The following is a 22,414-nucleotide window of genomic DNA, read 5'->3' as shown; positions in this document are numbered from 1 at the left end:
GTCCGGGAGGATCCCACATGCCGCGGAGCGGCTGGGCCCGTGAGCCATGGCCGCTGAGCCTGTGTGTCCAGAGCCTGCGCTCCGCAACGGGAGAGGCCACAACAGTGAGAGGCCCGCGTACCACCCCCCCACCAAAAAAAAAATACTGAATATAGTTCCTTGTGCTATACAGTAGGTCCTTGTTGGTTATCTATTTTGTATATGTTTGAGGGTAAGAAATGCAGGGAATATAAAGAGAAATAAGATGACTCTCTTACCCTCAAAGAATCAAAATCTCTTTGAAGAAGGAAAGAGACTTTCTCAGAATGTTATAACTAGAAAGGTCAACTCAAAAGATAGAGGTGAATTTTTTCTAAAATTTTCTAAAATGCAGAGAACCCAGTTACTGAGAGAAAACCTTTCATTGAATTGAACTTCATGCTGGGAGGGATTTAGGGTAAACTAGTAAAGGAAATAGAGAGTGCTACTGGGAAAAGCACAAAATTAAACTATTTATTTTGTCTTTGAAAGTCTTTCCAAACGGCCTTGAAAAACCCTTGTTATATGTTTACTTGATCTATTTTTCTAAATAGTTCTGTTTTCACTAAAAATTTTTAAAGAAGAGTAAAATATTCATGATTAAGAAAAGGCAGAAAGTAAGATTGAATTCTTACATGTTGCGCCCATTTTTGGAACAGCAGCTAAGACGGCAGGGGGGTGGAGGTGCTGAAATAACAAACCTAAATAATGAAGCAAAAACAAATGTCAAATTGTGCTTAATGGTGTTGAAATCAATACTTAGGGATATTTCCTCACCAAAAGAGTCCTGACATAAGCTCTTCTTTTATACTGGTTAAAAGCAATGTTTGCAGAGCTACCTGGCTTTTTGCCACAGCTCCACCACTTGCTAATTTTATGAACTTGGGAAAGTTACTAAATTTCTTTGTGCCTCAATTTCCACATCTGTTATATAAAACAGAAGGCTTGTTCTGAGAATTAAAACAGAAAATGCAGAGTTTAGAACAGTACATGACACATAATAAACATTTCAGAAATGTCAGTGGTGATGATGATAAAGATGATGGTATCAATCACTTCTTCAATAAATATTTATTGGGTACCTAGGTATCTATCACAGACCATATATTCCAGCATGGGTTGTATTACCTGTGTTACATTTAATGTTATTCCTTTAAATAAAAGCAATTGTGTGTGTATATATATATATATACACACACATACACACACATATATATATAAAGGTGACGTTTTTATTACATAAATAAATTTACAAAAAGAAAAAAACTATGCCAGGTCATGAGACACAAGTTCATAGAATTAGGGCTATAAATTTTGGAGTAAGAATGGCTGGTTAATAAGGTTTGGAGTCACCTTGGCCAATTTACTTTTTTGCAGCTTTGGATAAGATATATAATATCTCTAACTTCTTAACAGTTTCCTCATCTGGACATTGAACTAATAATGATACATAGTTCAGAGCATTATTTGGTGATTAAATGAAATAATTCATATCATACACCTGGAAAAAAAAATAACATGCTTAAAGATATTTGCAGTTAATAGGGATTTGGGCCATATAAATAAGTGCAGTGACCTTTCCATGACAAATCCTGAATACAAAACCCCTTATTTTAAAGAAATGAATCTTTAATTCTAACATTGAGAAACAGAAGTGGACTAGACCAACGGAATTCGTTGGGATATCTTGGTTTTCTCTCTCCAGAAAAACATTCAGTAATAACTACAATGGTACAGACTATGTGATAGCACTATTCTAAATACTTGTATACATTACCATATTTATCTCACAGCAATAATCAAGTACTATTATATTCTTCATGATATGAGAAATTGAAGCTCAGAGACATTAGGTATATGATCAATGCCACACATCTGCTATGTTATGGAGCTGAACTTTGGACTCAGTAATCCTGCTCTGGAGTTCATGCTTTAACCACTGTGTTTTGCTGCCTTACTCCATAGGCTGGTACCTTGTCGCTGCCTTTTTCATTAGGGTAAGAAGCAAAGAGAGGAGAAATTGGCCAAGGGATTTTGTGGAGCCTGTCTCATTGCATCTCGTAATCAGCCATCTTCATGTGCGAGTCAGGTCAACTTGAATACGATGAACCATGAGTACACATGCTCGACCGTTTGCCTGAGACATTTCAGAATAGCAAGAGAATTCCCTCAGCCCATTGACTGATAAGAAGCATGCTGTCACACTTCTAAAATGTGGTTACAAATGCCAGAAAACATGCACGCATGACCACCATTCCTGGCCGCAATTCACTGAATAGCCTAGTGATGTCAACTCTATGAAATCATGGCTTCCAAGCAGTCTATTTTAAACAGAAACTGGAAAACATTATAACAGATGCTGATGTCTACATGTAAAGAGATGCTATGTGGGTCTGAATAATATTTACTTCTTCATAAGTTAATTTTGGCAACTGATGTATTTTTGCCCTTAAATATATTGAATGTTACTATAAAAAGCATGCCTTTCAAACTTCCTAGAATTAGCTATTTACTAAACATTTGCTAGTGGCCATGCAGAGGGAATGCAGAGATTGAACTAGGAACTGAAACAATTCTAACCTTCCCCCCATTAAGTCAGAATGCATTTGTCCACAAAAAGATCTGCTAAACGAAACAAAACAAAAAGCGCTCAATATTTTTACCTTGCTTAGCAAATGAGTCAGCCGAGAGCAGACATTTTCAGTTCCAAAACAAAAAACACGGTGCCAAGGCTGCGGATCATTATTTTCGTTTCCATGTAATTGTACTTGTATGCAGCTCCTACTTAAATCTTAGTTAAGATTTTACGGAGAAATTCTTAATTAAATAGCCAACTGTGAACAAAATTCTGTCCAGAATAATAAGCTACACATACTTAGTTGTCCAAATTGCATACTTTTGTTTAATATAAAGATTTTAAAAAGTAAAAAAAGGCAAAACGATTAGTCTTATCTCCATAAGAACATAACAGTTGATGTGGGCAGAAGATTGGGGATAGTTATTGAGCAAAAGAGAAAAATCTCAACTCTGATAAGGGATTGAGTTGGAAAGGTAAGCGTTACAAGACAGAACTAGATATTTTGAGTCTGGTTGGCCAGGCAGGAAGCAAGGAGTTAATTTCATACATCAGGAAACACTGTTGATGGCAGTGAGTACCCAGAGGAAGGGGCACATTGGCAAGAGGTGAGGTTGGGTGAGCTCAGACTTTGTTGCAAGGAAGTTGAAATAAGTGGGACAGGAGTGGATAGACCAGTGTTGCAAATTATCCCTAACACACTTGTGTGGGTGTGCATAATAAGATAGTGAAAAAGAGCAAAGGAGTATTCAGTTAAAGACATGGTTTACAGATGAGCTACATGAACAAACAAACATATATTCTTTATACATTTGTATACCAATGTACGTGTAAAGTGTAGCATGATAAAAGTTTTCATTTCTTTAACACTTGCTTCATTCTAATAGGATGTTCCACTGAAGCAAGTTTTATAAATGTCAGAAGTGTCAACTGGTGATCTACCAGAAGTTTATGCACCAATTTTCAAAGTAGGCAAAGCACAATGTTGGCATCCACATGGGATATAGCTAGTGTTCTCCCCAGGCCCCCTCCCCGCCCTCACAGATGAGCAGCTGAGGAGAAAAATGTTACAGCAAATTCCCATTTTATTTTCTGTGCCACTTTTATCTCTCCTGCTTCATATTTTCCACTTATGTCCCCTCTCTAATTTGTAAACATCAACTGTGTTAGGTTAATATTCCTATAACAGTTCTGTGTTTACATATACAGCTGAAAGGAAATCAGATTCCAGAAGTCTTCGGTAAAAAATATTTATCTTTTAAAGACTCAGAACTGCCAGTGACACAGATCTCAGTTGGATCATGTTTTAGAAGAACTCGATTTTCTGTAAAATCTTGAAATTTTATCATAATATGAAATGTGGAAGAGTGCAGTTTGTTTAAAAATTATATACAATTGTTTTCCTCCATATCTTGTTCTAATTTGTGTATCAGTTGTAAATAGAAATTGCTGTTTTCCAAAGTGTAAGCTATTTTAAGAAAAAAAATGTTTTTAGCTTGGCTCTCCTCCTTTCTCTACACTTGAAGTAAGTCCAGCTGTCACAGTGATAGCTTCCTCCACTGGCATCCTCATCCCCCTGTTGGCAAGCATTTCCCCAGATGAAGGCTTTCTCTACATGGTATACATACAAGAGTATATGGTTAATTTAATATTCCAATGACATGCACTTTCTATTAAGCATTATTATTTTTATAATAGAGACATGGTCTAGATAAAACTCAGAGTAAACCAAAGCTTGCCAAAATTTGGAAAGGTTTTGCCTGGCAAGTGGAATCTGCTACTGAAGGAAGGAGCCCATATGTTATATGGGAAAGAGTGTGGATGAGACTTAAAAGAACATGCTTGCATAATTACCCAATCATATAATACAGATTCAGTCTTCACTGTTGGGTGCCTCCATTTCCATCTCTACATCAAAGGAAGCAGTTCAAGTAGATGCTTTTAAGTGTCTTATTCAGCTCTAAACTTCTATGATATTGGGCAGGAAAATTTTTTTTTTTTTTTTGTAATTTAATCCTCCTTTGAGGGATTAATATTAGAGGTGAAAAAAAAGCATTTTTAATGGTGGAATGTCTTTAACAAAGACAAGTATTATCCAGGGATGTTTTATAATTTCCTCCATTTCTGAAAAAATATGATGTAGGATTCTATGTTTTCAAGTTTAAATTAGTCCTTCTTGAATGCAGAGAATGAATTTGATGAATGGCTTCTAGAATTTCAGAAAACAGTATATATTTTTTTAAATGAACAAAGGATTACTTTATTTATTGGTCAAAGACACTAAGAAACAAAACCAACAATCAATAAAAATATCATGATGAAAATTCCTTTAAAGAAAGGACATTTTAGCATAAAAATTAGGAAGCACATAATTGTAGGATAAAGAGCAATAATTAATGCTGAACAGTTTATGAAAGAACTCATTCATTTTCCTAATTTCTTTCATTTGGTCATTCACTGTGAAAACACAATCTCAGACCAGCACAAATCAGAGCATTGGTTTTTGAAAAACTGGTGGATTAGATGACCTCTCAATTTCTGTCTCTTAATCCCATCATTTCCTTAAATCGGTTTAATTATCCTGCAAAAATAGATCCACAGCAGTGGCTTTTGCAATTACTTCTTGATTTGAGCATTTTCTCTGTCCCTTAGTTTAAGTTTATTCTATTTGACTGAACATTGTCATTCACTCACTGTGAAGTTAATCATTTAGATATCTTCTGTTAAATATGTCTCATGATTTGTGATTGGAAAATAGGCTGTGGCTGGCAGAATTATTTGATGTTAGTTTTTCCTTCTGCTGTAGATACTTGTTTGAGTAAAATCTTTTCTTTTCATATCTTTTCAGAATAGAGTACATTTGGATAACAAGTATAAGCCAATTTTGCCCTTGCTCTATCACTTCTCTAAAGCTTACGAGGAAAAAATAAGTTACCTAAAAAACAAAACAGAAAACTAAAAATCCAAAAAACTCCTTGCTTTATTTGTGTGTTTTAGAGTCTCATTAAAATTGTATAATGGCTACCACTACCTTCTGTGAATGACCCTTAGAGAACAACTACTGTGTAGTCAGGAACTTCTTGAAGTTGAATCCCTATTCTTTGTTGATGAATTGGGGGGAGGGGGTCTCCTCACATGATGGCTAAGTTTGTTAGGATTGTCTTACAAAGGCTATCAGGAATCTGTTAAAGAATCTGAGGTCAGTTCCACACCATTGACTACATGCTATTTACAGACACAGATACAATGTGTTAGCTCTTTGGAGCCCTAAGATTTGGGTTGAATGCTTGGGGAGAGAAGACTTACACTCTGAAGATTTCCCTCCCATCACCCCAAAACAGAAAAGAAATAGAAGTGGATTCTACTGTGAACCAAAAGGATACCTGATTATATAAGAAAAGATACAGCCATATCATAAGCAGGACACAAATGACTTTAAATAGAGAACGTTTTTTGCTCACAGGAAGTCCAATCTACAGCTGGAATTCAGGACAAAGGGCTCCAGACTGATCAAACCTTCAACACATGGTTCCAGAGGTGATCCTTGGAGGCAGCATCCAGCTGGCATGAAAAAAGAGTAGAGGATTGTACACGTGGATTTGTTTTACATGGCCAGACTTATAAATAGTGATCATCAATTCTGCCCATACTTCACTGACCAGAACTCAGACACTTGACCTTACTTCTTAAATGCTAGGAACTTGACCTTATTTCTTAAATGCTAGGAATGAGACTTGGACACGTAGATTCTGGTAGGACAGCCATCTCCTGGCAACAGCTCTTCACTAGGAAGGGGAGATCTCCAGGGCAGCTGGCTGTTTTTACCACAGGGAGTATGCAAAAACACTTGCCAGCTGCAAAATTAAAACTAGAAAAGAACCAATTAAGAAATTTGCCAAAATACTTGACACGGAATTGTCTGAGTTCTAGAAGAAAATCTTAAGGGACCAAGAAATTATATAAATGCTAATATTCATTGACCAAGTATTTCAATTTTCTCAAGTATTCCTTGCTCACTCACATTCAGAAGATAATAAAGTGAAAATATAAAATATCATGCATCCAATTTTTCTAGACTTACATTCTTAAGGGAGTGTTTTTTCAATGTCCAATTGTCCTATCTTCTATGTCCCTCAGTGCCTTTTAAGTCTTAACACTTTCTCCTGAATTTTTAAGGCCCCAGATATCGCTGTGCACATTCCTATATAAACCTGAACATACTGTCCCTACACATAGATGCCCTGCACTGATCTGAGGAAAACTGGCCAAGAGCAAGGACCACCCTTCTGCATCATTCACTTTGGCCCTCCTTCCTAGAGCCAAGGATGTTGTATTGACCCCATTGTGATCCTTCCATCCCCTTTGCCCTTCAGTTAACCTTTTTAGGTTCTCCATTCACATTCAGAGTAACTTACTGCTAATGAGTAGAGGAGTTAAACTTTCTCTGGTGATTCTTAATTTTAATTGGGTTTAAAACCCTTCAGCCTAAGGAGTGGAGACTAGCTCAGACTGAATAGCAAGGTGGCACGTGGAGCTTGCTTTTCATTGATCTTTATTTTTTAAATTGAATTGGTTATGTTGTGTCTCCAACTCTGTATTCTATTATTTAGAAAAGAACAACTACACATCTGAATTCATCTTGCCATAACTCTGAAGTGGTTATGTCTCTCCTCTGCAGGGTCAAAATTATTCCTCTCTCCCCTGTCCCATTTGTGAATATAATAATCATGTTAATTCATGATTATCTCTCATATATACTATATGAGAGAAGAGAAGAATAAAAGAAAACAGGATGATTATTTATGAAATAATTGCCGATCAATTCACCATGTTTAGACCCTGAAATCAACACTTTTGTTATCTCCAATAAGGCACATAACTTTCTATTTTCTATCTGGGACACTAGCAACTTGTTTTTGGCTGCTGTCATTAGCTTTTCCCTCCTACGGAACTTCAAGCAACTTTCAGCAAAATTGTTACCTAGGTTGTACATTGTGTGCATTGGAATATGGAGGCATGATAATTCTATTTTCTAAATGGTTAGAAGACAGACACCGCTCAGAACACCTTCTCTTCTGTGAAGTTTCTTCTACTTTTAAAGCAGTTATAAAAACAGGGGCATTTACACAACAATGAGATAAAGCTACATACCAGTTAGAAGGGCCCAAATCCAGGACACCGACAACACCAAATGCTAGAGGGTATGGAACAACTGGAATTCTCATACATTGTTGGTGGGATACAAAATGATATAGCCACTTTGGAATACGGTGTAGCATTTATCACAAAACTAACCAGACTCTTATCAAACGATTCAGCAATCACACTCCTTGGTATTCACCAAAAGGAACTGAAAATGCAAAAACTTGCACAAGGGTGTTTATAAGAAGTTTTTCATATTTGTCAAAATTTGGAAGTAACCAAATGTCTTTCAGTAGGTGAATGGATAAATAAACTGTGTTACATCCAGACAATGGAATATTATTCTGCACTAAAAAGAAATGAGCTTTCAAGCCATGAAAAAAGACATGGAAGAAACTTAAATACATATCTCTAAATGAAAGAAGACAATGTGAAAAGCCTGTATACTATATGATTCCAATTATATGATATTCTGGAAAAGTCAAAACTATGGAGGGAGTAAAAAGATCAGTGGTTGCCAGGGGTTAGGGAGTATGTAGAGATGAATAGGCAGAACACAGAGGATTTTTAGGGCAGTGGAAATACTCTGTATGATATTATAATGATGGATTTTTGCTGTTATACTTTCATCCAAACCCACAGAATGTACAACACCAAGAGTGAATCTCAAGGTAAACTACAGACTTTGGGTGATTATGATGTGTCCATGTAGGTTCATCCTTGGTTTAAAAAAAGAAGTATCCTTTTGTTGAGTGATGTTCATTATGGGGGAAGTTATGCATGTGCAGGGGCAGGGAATATATGGAAAATCTCTGTACCTCCCTTTTAATTTTGTTTTAAACCTAAAATTGCTCTAAAAAATGAAGTCTTTTTTTTTTTTTTTTTTTTTTTTGGTTGAGAGGGAGGTAGGATCCTAGTTCCCCAACCAGGGATCAAACCTGTGCTCCCTGCAGTGGAAGCACAGAGTCTTAACCACTGGACCACCAGGGGAGTCCCAAATATGAAGTCTTAAAAACAAAAACAAAACAGAGGCAGAAGGGCTAGGATTCAGCAATCCATAGGGAGAAGGTCCTGAAGGAGAGAATTGGCAGTGCTAATGAGTCCTATCTCTATTCAATCCCTATCCTTCTGTTAATAATAAAGATAGATACAGACCTTAGAAGAAAACCTTGATAAAAGGCTTAAAGGAGTTCAGACACAAATGGTATGTATGTGAGAGATGCTATTGGGTAGGGGCAAAAGACAACATATTTATGCTAAGATTGAAGACAATAATAAATGAATATTTTAGACTCTGCTCATTGGTCACTTTAATATGGAAATTAAGGAAGAATCTTAAAAGTTAAAGCTTGTCTAGGGCTGGAGTTGTATTTTATCATTTGATCCTTCTATCTGTTAACACAATGTATGGTGTGCATAAGGGGTACTCAGTAAATATTCATTTGATTAAAAAAAATTAAATTCAACCTGGTATCCCTCACCCCACATCCAACACAAGCATGTTGAAGTGGTAGGTGCTTATTAAATAGTTCATTGACTTTTTAATCAACCTTTTATGTATATTGTCCCTTCTGTACTCCCCAGCACCTTACGATTTGCAACAACTCAGTATTTCAGGGAGTAATCAATAGTGATGGAATTTGGACCACTGTGATAAGCAGAATAGGAAACATATTTCACTTGGTATCTGTATTTTCTAATATAAGCATCTTCTCCAATTTATTTGTGCAGCCAATTCTGCAAATAGGCCTAAGGTGATTTAATAAAATCAAGCCTCAGGATTATCTCTGTCCTGAGAGCAGTCTAGCTCTGGGTCTCTGATGATTCCTATTTAAGAATTCTGGAATGAACTTGCCTTTGTATCAAGGGGTATGGATCACTCCACAGCTTCCATCCTGTCCTCACCTTCATGTCCAGCTGTCTTCTCAATGTCCTTCTCTTCTCATGTCCCCAGTGTAAAGAAAGAGCTCTCCCTCCTTGCAGTGTTTTCTAGCTTTCTGTTTATTTGTATTCACAATCACTACGAATTCCTGGTAAAATAGGCTACAGCATATTTTTGGTGTTTGGGAGTCAAGGTGAAGAGTAGAGTAAATGCAAAATGTTCATTAGATGACCTTTCAGAAAGCCTGATGGGTTGTACTATAAATTCTTGATTATTTCACTTTGGTTGAAGATCAGTCAGCCCTTTGTTTAGTAACCTGAGCAGACATAAAACTTCATTCTTGCCACCTCATGATTTTTTAGCCGTTAGCTGTGGTCTGATTATTGAACTTACTTGACATTATGCCTTGTCTTGATATTTTCATTGATTTTTTTCAAGGAAACCAGAAGCTCTTTCCATATTTTCATTACAGTAGGCCGGAAGAATAAGACCATACTTTTGAGAAATATCAATAGTCATAGAATGTTCTAGTAGAGCACTGCTATCTCATTTTTTATTTCTATAGATTTAAAACTAGGAAGTCAAAGTAATAGAGCAATATTGAGTTTAGGGAGATTTAGGGCATTTTAAAAACCAAGCTGATAATCAAATAAGAAATAGTTTCGACCTGAGAAAGAAAATTCACCAGTGGGTAGCCTTGAGATAAATTATTTTAAAAACACATACCAGCATTACCCATCACATAAATAAATGACACAATAAAATATGATGAAGTCCCTGTTATTACACTATTGACATAGGACAGGGCAATTACCATACTTTTGGAAAGGGTTTGGGGACAAGGAAAAAAAATCACAATTTTTATCCATTATATCAAGTTATAATGAACACTAGATTGACCCCTGAAGAAGAAAATAAATTATAAAATGCATGCATGGAAGGGAGGGAACAGAGCTCAGTCCTTGGCCTTGGCATATATTGAATGTTTGGGAACTGACTATGAATTTGAGACCCAAAGAAACACATGGAAGGAGCTGTTCTGTACCCATCAGGCTGCTTCCCTGGGTCTCTGCAAAGCCTTTAGCTCCTGTGGCCCCTGGATGGAGACAGAGGGAATGCTGGGAAATCCAACTTGCTAGCTTCTGAAAATGGCTGCCATCACCATTGCCAAGATGTACAGTCTAAGGAATGCACAAGTCCCCAGCTGTCAAACATTACCATTGAATTTGTGGTCAAAAGTGTAGTGATCTTGATCACTTCAAGAGAGTAAAGAAACATCCTTTATCTGGATGGCTCTGCCCAGTCTTGCCAATTGATGAGCTAGTCCACAGCATTTTGGAATTGGAGGATGATAAAACTTATTGCCCTGTAATAACTTCTTTCCCCATTCCCTCAATATTGAGTATGATATAAAAATATATTATTTTCCAAGAACTTTTTTAACAGTATCATTATTTCTACTAAAAATGTATAACATTTTTCTTCAGATCATCTCTTCTTGTCCCCCATCTTGTTGGCCTCTTCCTCTACTGGATTTGCAATCTGTAACTGTACCTTGCCCGCAATGTCTGGTATAGATCCATGGCAGGTATTCAGAAAAAATGGTGGCTGATAATTCTCAACAATGTATTGGTAGAAAAGCACGTGCTTTACAGGTGGACACAAACACACAAGCATAATACTTCCTCACATGTCAGCTAACATATTTATTATAGTAAAATACATCATATTTTATTCTTACTCCTCTTTCTGACACTTTTATTAAGCCTTCCAAAAATGAAGGTACTTATAGCTGTATCTGTATTTATATCAATATAATACAGAGACAATGCGATGTTCTAAAAATAAATCTACTGCATATTCTAAGCTTTTTGTCAATTAGCAGATAATGGATGTTTCTTTACTCTCTTGAAAAGTAATCAAGATCACTACACATTTGACCGCAAATTCAATGGTAATGTATGACAGCTGGGGACTTGTGCATTCTTTAGACTGTACACCTTGCCAATGGGAAGCAGCCAGCCTAGAAGACCCACAAGCAACTTACCTTCCTCTTGCTTGCACAGTCTTAAAGTAAGAATCTCTTGTTTAGACCAAATTAAAAAGATATCACATCTCTGGATGCTAAATTATTGGGGGAGAGAGGAGTGACAGATGGAAGAGAAGACGCGAAAGTGAATAAAGAGGGAACGTGAGGCAATTGACAGAAAAACAAAGTATCACCATTCTGTCCTCAGAATGATACACAATAGTGTCTTTTTTAACACAAAGGGGAAGAATTGATTGGGAAGGAACAACAAAGGGAAAACAAATAGCTGAAGGAAAAAAGTGACTTTCCAAATGTATATGTTACCTAACAGAAACATATATTTTTATCCTTTCTATTAAAGATCACAGATGTGTGTATGTCTGGCTGGAATAACATAGGGGATTCATTTAGTGAAATCATTTTCTCTCCCTCTTAAAAAGCCTATAGTAATTCCATATTTCATCTAAAAGCCTAGCTGCCTATTGATTTTAAGACTAGCTTCTAGGGAAGCCCTCTGTGTGATATGAGGGCTGATGAAGAATCCATATGTCATGACAGTTCAGACACTAGGAAGAAAAGGAAAAAGGCTGACTGTAATTCATTCTCTACCATAATTATCGGTGAGTTTACAGCTAGCACACCAGACCAAATGATATAATTTGTAAACACAGTGAGTTATGGTTCTAATCTCAGGCACTGAGGCCAACCCAGTTTGTATTACAAGTTGACATTTCCAAATCCTTTAGAATTTAGCCTTTGAGTGCCCCATAGGAGTAAAAAAAATTTTTAAATTAAATAAATAAATAAATAAATATATAAATAAATAAATATATATATATATATATATATATATATATATATATACACCTTTTGGGATTCATTGATTGGCCACACTGAGATAAATACACAACTTTCTGAAAGAGAGGAAACTGTTTATTCAAAGGCACTTTAATATTTCCACTAAAGAAAAATGGAAAACTTTAAAAATTTAAAAGCATTTAAAAAGAACACACGGTATTGAGCCTTGAGTTGACTTGTTAGGCATGCTCAGAGTCCTAGCTTTCAGATCCTTCTCCTCCCACCGAAAGTGAGGGAGACTGCAGGGGCTCAAATGGGACACATAATATATATATATATATATATATATATATATATACCTTTTGGGATTCATTGTTTGGCCACACTGAGATAAATACACAACTTTCTGAAAGAGAGGAAACTATTCAAAGGCACTTTAATATTTCCACTAAAGAAAAATGGAAAACTTTAAAAATTTAAAAGCATTTAAAAAGAACACACGGTATTGAGCCTTGAGTTGACTTGTTAGGCATGCTCAGAGTCCTAGCTTTCAGATCCTTCTCCTCCCACCGAAAGTGAGGGAGACTGCAGGGGCTCAAATGGGACACATATGCCCAGGAGAGGAACACACCCTTCTCTACAGTATGATTCTGCGTTATAGTTACATAGTATAATGGAGCCCAAGTCCAGGCAAGGAAATCTTGTCCTCGAAGGGCCTTGGCTCGAGCAAATAAGAGGAGTAGGCTTTTGCTAAATCTGGAAAATATATTGCAAAAATCAACAGCTTGACTACATTAATATGCACAAGTACCACCTGAGATGTGGATTCCCAGCCCAACTCCTGAGATTCTGATTCAGTAGAATTTGAGTGGGACCCAAGTATCCACATTTTTTATAAGCTTTGCTGGTGATTCTGATGTTGGAGATTCATGAATCACAGTGAAAAATTCTTTAAGAGACCATTTTGCTATGCATCATTCAAAAACAAACATGTATGGAAGTTTCTATACGGAGACTTCATGTGATCATTTATTTATTCATCACCAACTAGGAGCTTACCCATATGCAAATTAGCAGAAAAAACTTGCTCAAATGGGGAATCATTATTTTCTTAAAATAAATTTTTAAATGTTTTATAATGTTCAGAGACTCTTAAGTAACCAAGCAAACAAAAATTAGTTAAGAAAAATGTCACTATTAATTTAATAATTATTGCCAGCCTGATTTTTTTCTAGTAAAATAGTACGTGATGTCTGCTTAGTTGTGGATTCTTTTTAGGGTCTGAATCAAAGTTTTTTATTTTTTAATTGTTTTGCACTTGGGAAAATTTTATATGTTACATTGCAGGTGAATAAGTCCATTTGTCTATTAGCTCATTTCTGTATATGGGCGTGAGTGCATATGTGTCCTTAGGTTTGTGGTTAATGTATGACTGACCTTAATGTTTGTGCATCTTAATACTGAAGAAGGAGGAGGAGGAGGAGAAAGAGAAGGAAATGTATTCCAAACTAATCTCCCCACAATTTATCTTTCAGTTTTGTGGTGCTTAGCCTCCAATATGACACCCAATGATCTCTGCCTCCTGATATTCTTGTCCCAGTGTAGTTTCTTCCCATGTTGTTTCAGGGTTAGTCTGGGTGACCAATAGAACATGGCATAAGGGATAAGATGGTGCTTCTCAGACAAAGTTATGAAAGAGGCTATAGCTTCTGCCTTGCTTTCTTTGAGAGAGGTGGGGGAAACCAGCTGCAATGTCTTAAGGACCCTTAGGCAGCCCTATGGAGAAGCTCATGTGACAAGAAACAAAGGTCTCCAGACAACCTCCATGTGAGTTAATCTTCCTAGAACTGGGTGCCCAGACCCAGTCAACCCTTCAGATGTCTATAGCCCGGGCTAACATATTCAATGCAACCCTACGAGATGCCCTCCAGGCAGAACTACCCAACTAAGCTGCTTCCAGTTCCCTTACCCTTAGAAACTGTGTGATATAATAAACGTTCCTTGTTTAAAGCTGAGTTTTGTGGTAATTTTTTTGTGCAGCAATTTTCATTCATAGTTGCTGTGTAACGTGTCTGTGACAGAACTCTCAAACCATCTGCCACTTGACCTTGTGATGCTCTAGTGTCTAGAAAAGAGAAGGAAACTCACCTTCACACAGTTAAGTGTATTCATTTATTACTAGTGGTTAACATTCTTTGAAATGCTAATGACAGAGATAATTAATAAATGAATTCTCTTTTGTTCCATCTTACATAGAAAAAGTCAACATTTTCCTATCAAAAAGAATACTTACATTATTTGAAATTGAAGGCAAAATTGGTATTGATGCTAATTTATTGTATCAGTCACAAATCTAACCATATGAAGTCATAAAATCCAAAAAATATATTTATTGGTTCCAGTTTCAGTCCTGTATTTAATCATGTGATATCAAGTGAGGAGAAAAGATAACAAACAAAAGATATTCCTCACGCTTCGATCTTAGAATTATATTCAAATTAATCACTTTTAATAAGTTCCCTTTAAGAAATAGTTAACATACTTTCCACATAATCTTAGTCTCTATTTTGAAAGTAAACAACAGATGTTACCTAACAATGACAAAAAAAGACTATAACCTTTTGTTCTGATCTCATAACTTTCTATTTCCAAACCAAAATACTTAGTATTGTCTCTAAATTAACGTAACTATTCTTACTAATATCTTGAAATACCTTTCTGATTTACAAAATAGTTGGGAAAATTTTCTATAATCTTGATTACTTTAATCGAATCTTCAAAACTAGTTTGAGGTGTCACCAACTATAATTCACATAAAAATATAGTGTTACTTTTGAAATAAGTAGTATGTTGCTGATGGATAGCCATGAAATGTATATAAAAATGTTTTGTAATACTGATAATATTGTTAAGAAGAAATTGAACCTCATCAAGGCAATCAAATCCATGAAGGTAACTGGTAACTAAAAACTTAAATGACTCCTAAATATTGCGAAACGTAAGGCCAAATTTGGCAAAATGTGAGGTAGGCAGAATCCCCTGCATGCCCTTCCCTTCCTTTTACTCTTGTACCTATAATCTTATATTTCAAAAGTCTCTCCCTACAAAACATAATTTTCCTAGTGTCTCAGGATCTGGTGCTCTCCTAGAAAAAGATATCTTAATAACTTAAGTAATCGTAAGTAATTCATTCTCTATTCTATTATAGTGCAAAAATAAACTTTAAGGTGCACACTAGCACCCTGACTGCTCTAAATTAAGGATATTTGAAGGAGCCAAATATCCTTGTGACCCACCGTTCATAACACATAGGCAATTTCTTATTCCATCTGAATAAGTACAGGCCTATTAAAATGTGTTTGCCCAATTAAGTTTTCCAAGTTTGCAATATAAAATGAATATTTATTGGTCATATTGATATTCTAGCCCAAAAGTGAGAGGGATATTTCTATAAGAATATTATAAGGTTAACAAAAATTTTGATGATGGAGCTCTTAACACCAGTTTTTACAGCACTAGGCTGCTACAACTGTCTTGTTAAATGTTTAAGGGGAACATCTAAAGAATTCTAGAAAACCATATGCGTACATATGTGTGTGTGTGTGTGTGTGTGTGTGTGTGTACTTTCAATAATTTCAATAGGTAGTAACAAACAACTTGTTTTAAAATTGTTTGTTGAGTTATTAAATAGGTTCAACTCAATAAATAAGTAAATAAAGGCATGTTGAATAGCACAGAAAATTTTATATAGTCTTGTAAAATTTTAAGGGCATCAAAATCAAACTGCTGAATTATTATTAAATTATGTTATAAAAAATTGGCCAAGATATACGCATACACTCAGATGCACAAATCATAGCATTGCCTGTCTTAAAAATCCTTAAAGATTTCCCATCTTATTTGGAATAAAATCCAAACACCTGTTGTGGCTTCCAAAGCCCTATACGATCTGGCCCACCTCAGTGATCTACCTCCTCTGGTACCATTCTCTCTACTGTCCATTATGGTCTAGGCACACTATTCTTTTTTCCTGTTCCTCGAACACAACACACACATTCTTCCCTCAGGGCATTTAACATTTGCTGTTCCTAATGAGGTGCAATTGCTGCCTTTATTGCTGGATTTGCAATCTCTAACAGTGCTTTGCCCAGAATTCGAGATACCAGTCAAGTGGAGACTACTCAAAACATGTTTTTAAAAAGAACAAATCTACTGTTTTTAACATCTATTGGCAGAAAATCAAATTTCCACCACACTTTTAGAGGAGAACACATAAGTGATCTGGAAGATAGAATAATGTAAGTCACTCAATCAAAATAGCAAAAAGAAACCAAATTTAAAAAATAAGAACAGTATAAGAGCTCATTGGGACAACATCAAACATACCAACATTTGCATTTATAGGGGTCCCAGAAGGAGAAGAGAGAGAGAAGAGAGTCAAAATGTATTTAATGAAATTATGGCTGAAAACTTCCCAAGGCTGAAGACGGAAACAGGTATCCAGGTACAGGAAGCACGGAGGGTTCCAAAAAATGATGAACACAAATAGGCCCACACCAAGACATATCATAATTAAAATGGCAAAAGTTAAAGATACAGAGAGAATTCTAAAGACAGCAAAAGAAAAACAGAGTCATATACAATCATATGTAAGGGAACCCACATAAGTCTATCAACTGATTTTTTGGCATAAATATTGCAAGCCAGAATGAAGTGGCATTATGCGCTTAAAGTACTGAAAGGGAAAGACCTGCAACCTAGAATACTCTATTCAGCAAGATTATCATTCAGAACTGAAGGAGAGATAAAGAAGTTTTCAGACATGCAAAATCTTAAAAGAGTTCATCAATACTAAACCTACCCTAAAAGAAATGTTGACAGGTCTTCTATAAGTGGAAAAGAAGTAAGAATATTTTGGAGCAGTATACAGGTTCATTAGGCAATTTTGATCCCAGGACTATAGACTACAGTTTATATACTGCTATTCTCCTATTCTGATTGAAATATTAAACTTAATTAAAATTCAAGAGAAATTCTATATCACATTTCACAGACAGAATCTATATAGTGAATAGCACATCATTGTTTTTGGTGTTGTTTTTCCACTGTTGAGTAAGAATTAGTTGAATTTATGTTTGGCTTATTTCAACCAACTTTTCTTTACTCTTCTGACTTACCGGAAACCATTCCAGTCAATAAAAACAATTTCTCCAATCAAATCAGAAGAAAAATTTCTGAAATGACTGTTAAGTTCTGAAATATCCTATAGCATTTTTTGTTACTACTGTAAACACTTTTAATGACATCTGTTTAAATAATAAAAAAAAAAAAGACCTTCCATTCCCCAAGCTATAAACATTTTTAATTAAAATAAAAATTCTGAAATATCTTGAGCGGAGATTGGGGGTAAGAAAGAGGTAAGCATGGAGTTTGGAATGGGTTTATTGGACCCCTATTCATACTGCAGTGGGAATACTAATCACAGCTGTAATTACAGGTTAACTTACTTTATATAGTCTCAGCAAAAGGTTTTTTTTTCCCCCCTCTGGCATCATGATAAATCTGAACAGAGCAGTTATATCTTCAGTCTCTCTCTGCTTCCTCCCAGCATAAAGGCTAAAGGTTTGCATTTAATTCAACTGTTCCCAGATGGGACACTTGCTGACATTAAACAATGAATATGCCCTCGTTTTCCTGCATGGTTAACAATAAGTAAGCTTAGGTAAATTTTTGATAAGTCCTTATAATTCTTTTGAATCATGTACCAAATAGGTCAACAAACTGGAGTTTAATTTTCCTCTCATTAATTAATGTGCCTTTGAATTTTTTGCAGTGTTACTCATATGTGTTCAAATCAATATTAAACATTAGCTAGGAGAGATTTAATGTCTTATTCATTTAACTATTTTTTTTTTCAAAAAGATAGGAGGCAGAGGCCAATCAAAAAGTTGCTTGAAGTTCCCCTATTTTAGCCCCCTTCTAGTCGGTTAAGTATTTTACAATTCTGAGGAATTTAGGAATTTAGTTAAAATATTTCACCTTGGATAATTCCCTTCATCTTCCCGCCTTCCCCATCCCCATCCAATTCTAATCTTTTCTCCATCTAGAATCCTAGACCTGGCTCCCTGAAAAAGCTTTTTTTTTTTTTTTTTTTTGTCTGTTTCAGTCCAACTGAATTCTTTTAATTTGGTCTAGACCACCTAGATTTCTTAACCTCAGCATCATAAGAACTAGATGTGTTCTTTCTGGCTTCCAGATTCTACTAAACTAAAATTACTATACTGTTTTGATATTGGGGCATATTGTAAAAATACCATGTTTATAACACATTACCCTTCCTACATTAAAGTAACTAAACTTGTACACTTTTAAATTATAGACACAAAAATGAGTGTGAGAGGCTGTATGGTATGGTAGACTTCTGCACCCCTCTGTGCCTTAGGTTCTGCTTTAAAAAAAAAATAGTGAGTAGACACAAAATAATATTAATGCTTACAAATAATCGAAAGGTATGAAAGTGATACAGCATCCATTCGTGCACCCACTATCAACCTAGTGGGAGGAAGAAAACATGATCTGTGAAGTCCCTATGTTCCCTGCCCCAGTCCCTCTTCCCCCTCCTCCAAGAAGTTACTTTATCCTTAATTTGCTGGCTATCATTACCTTAAGGTCTCAAGTTTGCTGTTATTGTTGTTGTTTCCTAACTTGTAAAATGAATATAATAGCAGTGATCACTTAATAGTGTTGTTAATATAATGACTTAGTGAATATAGATGAAACACTTAGAATCTTGCTTGGCAGAGAAATCAATAAACATAGCCATTGTGGTAACACTGATGGTAATGATGGATCAAATTAATATTGTCATGCATACTATTCCTTCTCTTCATCTTTTTGTGCAGCAAAATTTTAGACTATTTGGGTCCTTTGAGGGAAGATGAAAACACAGGAGTTATTTTTTTAAGGTAAAAAACTACTACACTAAATGAAAGATTCCCACAGTATGCACATATTTCTGGGGAAGAAGTCTCAGGATTCATAGAATTTGGGGAAAAAAAGAATTCCTTATGAGTATCAGAATTTATGGAAAAAAATTTGATCCTGTGGAAAGTTTTTATTCATCACAAATTTGTTTTAAACATTTCAGAACTTAAGAGCCAAACTTTCTACATAAAGTGGTATTTTAAATATATGGAAAATGTTCATTTGGTTGAGATCTCATTGCATTTGCTCTCTTTTGTGTTTACCTGGAAAACAGTCATTTTCAAGGATGGGGGCTAAGTCTCATGAATTAGAAATTAAACACACAAATCAAAGTAATCAAGGTAATGACAAAGAGCAACTCATCTATTAATTTGACAAAGCTAAAGAAAATTATTTCAAGAGGCTATGAATGTAAAACTATACAGAGGAGAGGACAATTGTACTCAATAACAAATCTTTTAGTTGGAAAAAGTCTTTGCTTGGGGCACAAGTCAGAAAATAATGATAGAAGAGGCATCAAAATGTCATTTGTAATCAATTTCATCACCTTGGGATAAAAATCACATGAATACATCTAAGAGGATATTGACTTTTTTTAACCTTTTTAAAAAATCTCAGTATAACATACACTCAGAAAACTGCACACATCATAAGTGTAAAGCTCAATAAATTTTCAGAAGGTGAATACATTCAAGTTACCATCCACACAGATCAAGTAACAAACATCCTCAGCATACCACTGACTGCCTTTTAGCATGTTTTTGATCATGTTTCTCTCACTGAGCAAGAGGGTGAAAATCAAAACTTAGTTCTATAAAGCCTGAATAGAGAAATAAGATTTAGTCAACTAATCCCTAAGCTTACCAGCTGATAAACTTGATCAATCACCACTGATTTCCTACTGAAATAACCATGATGGTCTTTTACTAGTCCACTTATATTGATCAATCAAGTTAGATCAAATATACAGGGATGATCAATTTAGATTGATTTCTGTTCACATGAGGCCAGCTAGTAAGAGGTACAATATAGCATATCAGCCCCGTCAATGGCTTGATGACATGGTTTTGTATCTAGAATGAGGCCAAAATACGACTTGGTGCTTTGGCCAAAGAGCAAATACTTCACTGCCATTTCTCAAGGTCCTTTGTTTCTCTCGTTTTCTCTCTCTAAAATGAAAAGATTTGTTTGAATGGGCAAAGTCATTTTTGAAAAATAATCTGTTCCTCATTTTCATCAAATTGAGGTGTTAAGAAGAATATTTAGTAAGATGACAATAGCAACCCAACTAAAAATCCGATTATTGTGAATGTTTCATCTCAAAAAAACCTTTTTAAAAACCCACTTTAAATATTTGGGGTATTTTTTTCTCCTTAAATATGGCTTATGCTTTTTGTGACATGTGAACTCTTTTGAAAATCAACTTTGAGAAAATTTTTCATGAAACCATCTTGAGTAGATGAAATATTTGGATGTTGCCTAGTAGACTGTAAATAAAACTGACATATGTCATTTGGAAAAGTAGCACCTTACAATAAAAAATAGCCAAATAGGCTTATTGTTTGCCAGCTATGAATGTAAATAAAAATATTAAGCTCAATTTATTCAGCACAAGAAAGTGAGGGAAATGTTTAAACATTACTTACACACTGAAAAACTATTTAACAGGCACCTACTGAAAAAGGTCACGATGTGATAGAGACACTGAGAGGCACAATACAAAATCTTCCTCTTGGGCTTCCCTGGTGGTTCAGTGGTTGAGAGTCCGCATGCCGATGCAGAAGACATGGGTTCATGTCCCGGTCCGGGAAGATCCCACATGCAGCCGAGCGGCTGGGCCCGTGAGCCATGGCCGCTGAGCCTGTGCGTCCGGAGCCTGAAAAACTTCCTCTCACATTAACTTATGCTCTAGCTTGAAAAATAAGACCTATAAATATTAAACAATTACAGAATAATCTTTAAATTTTAAAAATGAGATATAAATATGAAACATGTCTAAGATAAAGATGCACTTAAAAGTCAAATGAACGGCATAGATAATAAATTCTAAAAATTTAGAAAAGGGTCAGGATTCTGGGAATTAGAATAATTCATGAAGGTCTCAGTAAACATCTATTTTCAAGGATTGCAATAGTAAAGATGTAGCATAATGTGCTGAAGCTACCTGTACCGGCTTAAATAATCTAATCATCAGCAAATTTTTCCAACTCTGCTCAGTGATTTTACATTAACAGCATGAAACTGTCCATGTTGAGAGTATTTACACCACAGAAATTGGCAACCTCTACAAATTAGGACTTTTTTTTCCTCATAAGAACAGTTGATAAACATTTACCATAACATTATGGTATGTAAGGAACCTTACCAAAATCTAATTCAAATATTCATTTAACTTCTATTTTAAAACAATTTTTGCAGATGAAGAGACTGAGGCCAAGGAGTTGAAAAGACTTGAGTAAGTCACACTGTAAGTTAAGTGACAGATGCTGATATTCAGGTTTGCACCTAAGAATTCTTCTCGCTTCGTAGTACTGCTCCCATATTGACAAAATTCATTTTTACTGGTGACTTATCCTCTGAACTGGCAAGAGTTGTTTGAACCTTGAATGGCCGGTGTATTGGAAGGCTAAGTCCATAAAGAACATTAACAATGGAAAAAGTCCAGTGAAATCTGTTTTAGTTATCTATTTTTATGTAACAAACACCCCAAGATTCAGTGATTTGCCAATTTATTTTGTTCACAATTTTGTGGGTCAGGAATTTGGGAAGAGTGAACCTGGGAACTCTTCATCTGGGGTCTCTCATGTGATTGTAGTCAGATTTTATGTTGACTGAGGCTATGGTGAGTCTCACCTTTTGGGTTGCCTGGGGATGCTTCATGGACTGCCTGCTGAGAGTCAGCGAGCACTGTGTATTGAAGCTCCTGTGTTTGGCTTCTTCAATGTGGCAGTCTCAGGCTAGTCAGACTTCATACATGGCAGTTCAG

The sequence above is a fragment of the Physeter macrocephalus genome, chromosome 2, assembly GCF_002837175.3.
Source record: "Physeter macrocephalus isolate SW-GA chromosome 2, ASM283717v5, whole genome shotgun sequence".
NCBI lineage: Eukaryota > Metazoa > Chordata > Mammalia > Artiodactyla > Physeteridae > Physeter > Physeter macrocephalus.
This window is presented reverse-complemented; position numbering follows the sequence as displayed.